Raw genomic sequence first — 6,230 nt, 5'->3', positions numbered from 1 at the left:
GGCATTTTATCGGGTTCGGTTCGGGTTCACGCCTTTCGGGTTCAGTTCCGGGTTCGGCTCCAGAGGACCATTCCGTTCTGGTTCGGACCGTCGCGACCGGTTCAAACGGGTTCAGGACAAAAAAAAATTAGAACGCAGATAGGTTTCAGTCAACCTTGCTGTGCGTTTTCCTTTTCTTACACATCGCTGTACAAAATAAAAAAAACGCAAAGGTTTGTTAACGAGAACATAAAACTGGGCTAGTTCATGCTTAACCAGCGCAGCAAAGAGGACAAAAGGAAGTCTGGAGACGACACAGACACTACTAACAACTGGTTATTACATTCTCGGAAAAGTATATGAAGGCGCAGGACACAGTGAACAATCCAAATAACAGATGAGCAAAAATCAAAACTAAAAAACCATATTGCGCATGCACATCATAGTCGAGTCATGACATCCTTTTCAACGTAATTCGAAGACTATATTCCATATTAGACGGCACTCCCCAATCTCCTGGACCTCACTCTGTTGCAAAGAAAGCCTAGCTCCTTATCTACGAAATTGATGGATGGTGAAGCAACACGCTCATCTGCTTCCTTCCTGATTATAAAGGCCTCCACCATCTCTCTACAAATTGGATCAGGGTGATTAAACAGGAGACTTGTCTTTGTGAGTGGGAAAGCAATGAGCATTTGTTCGAAAATCAAAGATGGGTGAAAAAAGTAGCGGTGTCGTACAACGTACAAAAGTAGCGGTGTCGTAGAGGAGGTGGTGTGCTTATCGCAAGAGCCCATGTCTGTACCAATTGTTGCTTATACTTTTCTCGAGTGTGTAGTCGTCTTCTTGAAATGTACTGCTATGAACATTGTTGCTGGTGTGTTGTATCGCCCACCCGACCTGTATGATGGCTTTGCAGATGAATTTTGTCTCTTACTGACCGATGTGTGTATGCGTTTTTCAAATTCTGTCCTAATTATATTTGGCGAGCCTGGTGGTGACGTGATAGGTGTTGATGGAGGTTCATGATTAGAGGAGGAGGAGGAAGGGGTGGTGGGTTGAGTGGCCCGTAGTTAAAGTATCCTCGCTTCCAGCGTCCCTCTCTTCCTCTACACCACCCTCTCCATCGCTGACTGATGAGAGCCGCTCGTTCGACCTCCGGCTCGCTATGCTCGAACGCCAGCAGCTAGAGCAGCTGCGCATTTCCCACGACCTACAACAGCAGATCCATGCCTTGACCCAAACCCTCCAGACAACCACTTCCTCTCTTACCTCCCAGCTTACCAAGCTAAATGAGCATCTTGCCATGTTCACCACTCCCTCTTCCACCGCCCAGGTCGCCTCTTTGGCTGATCTTGTCGAAACCACCACACAGGCACACCACACTCGCTTGGTTCAGCTAGAGACATCGGTTCTCCAGATTCTTACCACCCTCCAAGCACAATCAAAGCAATTGGAATCCTTCACTTCTATGCTCCAATCCGTCCATGAGTCACTGCCCCCAGCAAAAAAGAAGGAACGCGTACCATCGTGAGCCTCTACCTCTCCACTATCATAATGGCGATTGGCGAGGACCTCGAGATTGTGCAGTGGAACTGCCGAAATCTTCGCCACAATAAGACCCCCCTCCACCAGTATCTCCTCACCTGCCCCATTTTCTCCTTCTCCAGGAGACTCGGACGGCCCGCACTGCCCCAGATTACCGCGCCTACCATGCCACTAAGTCCACACCACTTGCGTCTATTTATGTACGCAGCGACGTGCTCGTGGAGCCACTTGACATCCCCTCCACCCTCCTTAAATATTTAGTTGGTGTGGTCTATTTCCACCCTTCTTCCCGCGTCCCAATCACCCTTTTGTCTTTCTACAACCACCCTGTCACCTCCTCTTTATTCTCTGCCCTGGGCAAGTTCCTTCACTCTCTTCCTTCTAACTCCCATCTCCTCTTTGGTGGTGACTTCAATGCCCCTCATACATTCTGGGGCTACCCTCAAACCCGGCCTCCTCCTTCACTGTCTAGCCCAGGAACGCCATCTCACCCTTCTTAATATTCCTGGCTGCCCTACTCGAGCGGGCACTGCCTCACAGCGCCCCACGACACCTGACCTCACTTTCTCTCGGGGTTCACTTTCCTTTAACTGGCAGGTGACAGCCGAAACTCTTCTCAGTGACCACTTCCTCGTCCATATTCACACCTCTCTTTCCCACATCCCTCGATGTCATCCGGTCATTCACACCGACTGGCACGCCTTCCGCACTAATCTCGCCTCCGACTCCTTTCAGTCCTTCCAGGACTGGACGTCGCGTATCACTGCAGCGCTCACGTTCAGTAGCCGCCGCATTCGCACTCGTCACACAGTCCCAGACCCAGATCCTCATCTTCTCCGTTTATGGCGTCGCCGTAAACGTCTTTAACGCTCCTTTCGCTCCCAACCCCACAATGCCTAACTCTCCTCCCGGATCACTGCTCTGCGGGCCGAGATCGTCACCCACTGCCATTACACATACCACACTTCGCAACCTTCCTGACTGCGCCAAAAGAATTCCTCCTTCATACCTATAATGAGGCCTGGAACAGCGGCTGCCTGCCGAGCTCCTGGACCTCTTCCCTCATTTCTATGATTCCAAAGCCGGGCAAACCTCGCTCTCTCTCTAACCTCCTCCCAATCTCCCTGACATTGTGCGTTGGTAAGACCCTTGAGCGAATGGACTTGACTCGCCTCTCTAACTTTCTCGAGGTGAGGGAGTTCTTCCCCCACTCTCTCATCGGCTTCCGACGCCGCGTCTGTGCACAAGACATGTTTCTGATTCTCCAGCACACCTTTCTGTCACCTAGCCCCACTCAAATTCACGCACTTGTTACCGTCGATGTACGCAAGGCCTTCGACAGTGTTTCCCACGATCACATCCTTTCCCATCTCGACTCCCTGGACTGTGGCCCCCGCATGTACTCCTATATCCGTTCATTGCTCCGTTCATAGACACGCATCTGTCCGACCGCCACCACCTCACCCGTGGCACTCCTCAAGGTGCTGTTCTCTCTCCTACCCTTTTCAATCTTACTATCGCCCCTCTCGCCTCCCAGCTAGCTGAAATTCCCGACCTGCATCATATATTTTACGCCGATGTTATCACTCTGTGGTGTTCGTCAGGCTCTCCTGGCCACGTACAGGACACCCTGCAACGTGGCCTAAATCTGATTGACTCCTTTCTAACCACCGCTGGCCTCTCTCCTGCTCCTGAAAAATCCGAGCTTCTCCTTCTCAACCATTCCTCCTACCAGCGCTCACACAACCACTTCGTCTCTCTCCACCTTTCTGGCTCTCCCATTCCTGTCGTCACCCAGTGCAAAGTTCTTGGCTTTCCTTTGCATGTGGCCAAAAACGTGCAAGCCCTCCACCACGCTGTCACCACCTGCCACTCCGTAACTCACCTACTGCGGCGCGTGGTCACTCGGCGCTCAGGTCTCCACGAGGCTCACGCGTGCCGAGTTGCCCACGCGCTGGCCTTCAAAACGGTCTTGTACTTTGCACCCTACATTTCCTTCAATCAGACTCAACTTAACACTCTCGAGACTGCCCTTGTGGGCCTCTACAAGGCAGCTCTCAACCTCTCTATCACTACCTCTACTGCTAAGATCTTTGCCACAGGCCTTTTTCATCCTCTCCGTTCTCTTCTCTCTCTCCATCGTGACTCCCAGCATGCCCGCCTTTCCCTTACCCGTCAGAGTCAGTGGTTACAGACTCAAGCGGGTATCTCGCCCATTCCCATCGCCCCTTTTACCTCTCCTATTCCAACCCCTGCTCCCAATCTTCGTATCCTCCCCCTCCCGACCAACATGTCCCCCGTCCTGCACGCCAGCCGTCGTCATGCGGCCGCGCAGCACCATTCCCCTCTCTTTGATACCCAGGGTGTAGCCTGCATTGATGCCTCCTTCGTGGCTCCTCGAGGTTCCTGCGGCTACGCCCTGTACCATCCCCACCTCCCCACTCCTGAAACCCTCACCAGCGGGCCGTATCTACACCCTCCAGATACACTGTCCCTCGAGGTCCTCGCCATTGCACATGCCCTTCAGTCATTTGCTCTCCTTCCCTCTCTTCCAGAGTACACAGTCTATTCAGACTCACAAGCCGCTATACACCACATACAGAAACGCACCCTAACCCCTTCTGCACAACAGGAGGTAGAACGAGCGGTCTCCGCATTGCAGCCTTCCATCGTTTTCCTCCGCTGGGTCCCTGGGCATTCAGGGATTGACGGCAATGAGCTGGCCCATCAGCTCGCCCGAGACACACTTTTCCGGGCACCGTTGATCCCCTGGCCCAAGCCCTCGGAGGACGGTGGGGGACCCACCCTTCGCCGTACCATAAAAGAGGTCTACCTCGAGCTCCGCCTACACAAACGCCGTTGCCCTCCCCCTCATCCATCGCTCACGGTGCCGGAGGCTCGCCTTCTTCGGCACATGCAAATGAATGCAGTTATCACCCCGTCTCGCCTCTTTCTCTATCGCTATCGATCAGACCCTTCCTGTCCCAACTGCCCCTGTATCTATGCGGACCTGCCCCATTGCCTCTTTTATTGCCCGGCTGCTCAGCAGTCGGGTTCCTACCCCCCACTTTCTTTATCCATCACCACCTGGCTCGACTGGCTTGGCGCTGAAGGGGAGGAAGAACAGCGACTTCTGGTCGCCCAGGCGGTCGACATGCTCGGCCTGTAAATTATGGCCGAATAAAGGTCTCTTACTGCTACTACTATTTGGCGACTTTAATTTCCCGGGCATCAATTGGGAAACACTACCTGTGCCTCCAAGTGATAAGGATGCGCACGCTTTCCTACAGATTTGTCTTGATTTTCACCTAACTAAGCTCATTACAAAGCCCACGCGATCCTCAGGTACCACTGCAAACATTCTTGACTTGATTGTAACCAATAATCCCGATGCTTGTTCTAAAATATTTCACCTTAATGGTCTTTCTGACCATGACGTTATTACTGGGTGAATGAATTGCAGAATTATCGAAAGAAAAACTACCACGAAAATGATCAGGTGTTATTGCAGAGCTAATTTTGACCAAATGAACCATGAATTAACCTCTTTCTCTGGGCGGTTCTTGGCTGAATCTAAATTCCGTTCCATTGAACAGAACTAGATAGTGTTTAAAACTACTGTAATTAACCTCATTACAAAACACATACCGGTTATCCAAATTAAGTGCAGCAAAAGTGCGCCCTGGTTCAGTGGGCGGCTGCGAAGAGCTAATAATAAGAAAAAACGTTTGTATAGGCAGGCAGTTGCTAACAACCAATTAAACACATGAGAGAAATACAAACAAAACTACCAAAACTACCAAAAAATGCTTAAAGCTACCCGTCGCCAGTTTTATTATGACGTTTTGCCTACCATGCTATCTAATAACCCCCGTAGGTTTTGGAGCGTAATTAACCCTCATTCGCGTGCTGATTCTTTTTTGACAAGTTCTGATGGTGACCAGCTGGACGACGTCCATTCTGCTCAGCTCTTCAACAATGCCTTTTCATCTGTTTTCACTCAAGAGGTCATCACCACCTCCTCAGTTCTCAACCCATTTCGAGATTATTCAATGCCCCCAATAGTCATCAGGGAAGATGGTATTCTTACTTTGTTAAGTAATCTTAAAATTACCACAAGCGCGGATCCCCTGGGCTTTATAAACAAAATACTAAAAAAACATATCTCACAGTATTTTCCAAGTCTTGTCTGTACTTTTTTCTCAGTCTTTATCTTCTGGCTCCATCCCGCACGACTGGCGTATAGACAAAGTAATTCCAATTTTCAAATCTGGCGTCCGCTCTGATTCTCTAAACTATAGACCCATATCATTGACTTGCACTTTCTCTAAGCTCCTTGAACATGTCATACACACTCAGATCATTCATTATCTTGAAGATCATAACATCATATTTAAATATTAGCACGGTTTTCGCAAGGGATTTTCTTGCGACACTCAGCTCGCCGGATTTACTAACGACTTATTTACTTCTTTTAATGCCGGAATTCAAGTCGATGCTTTGTTTTTAGATTTTTCAAAGGCATTTGATCGGGTTCTCTAGCATAGACTACTTCACAAGTTATCGCACCTTAGTAGTAGTAAAAGACTTTTAATCGACCATAATTTACAGGCCGAGCATTTCGACCGCCTGGGCGACCAGAAGCCGCTGTTCTTCTTCCCCTTCAGCGCCAAGCCAGTCAAGCCAGGTGGTGATGGATAGAG

General features: G+C 50.0%; 1 pseudogene; it reads left to right on the top strand.

The window, feature by feature from the left end:
* Positions 1–2,597: 2,597 nt before the first annotated feature.
* LOC149326939 (uncharacterized) lies at positions 2,598–4,696 on the top strand (annotated as a pseudogene).
* The last annotated feature ends 1,534 nt before the right edge of the window (positions 4,697–6,230 follow it).

Source organism: Amblyomma mixtum, chromosome 10, assembly GCF_055824585.1.
Source record: "Amblyomma mixtum isolate Tamu chromosome 10, ASM5582458v1, whole genome shotgun sequence".
Taxonomy (NCBI): domain Eukaryota; kingdom Metazoa; phylum Arthropoda; class Arachnida; order Ixodida; family Ixodidae; genus Amblyomma; species Amblyomma mixtum.
The sequence above is the reverse complement of the archived record's forward strand: the minus strand, read 5'-3'. Positions and strand labels throughout refer to the sequence as shown.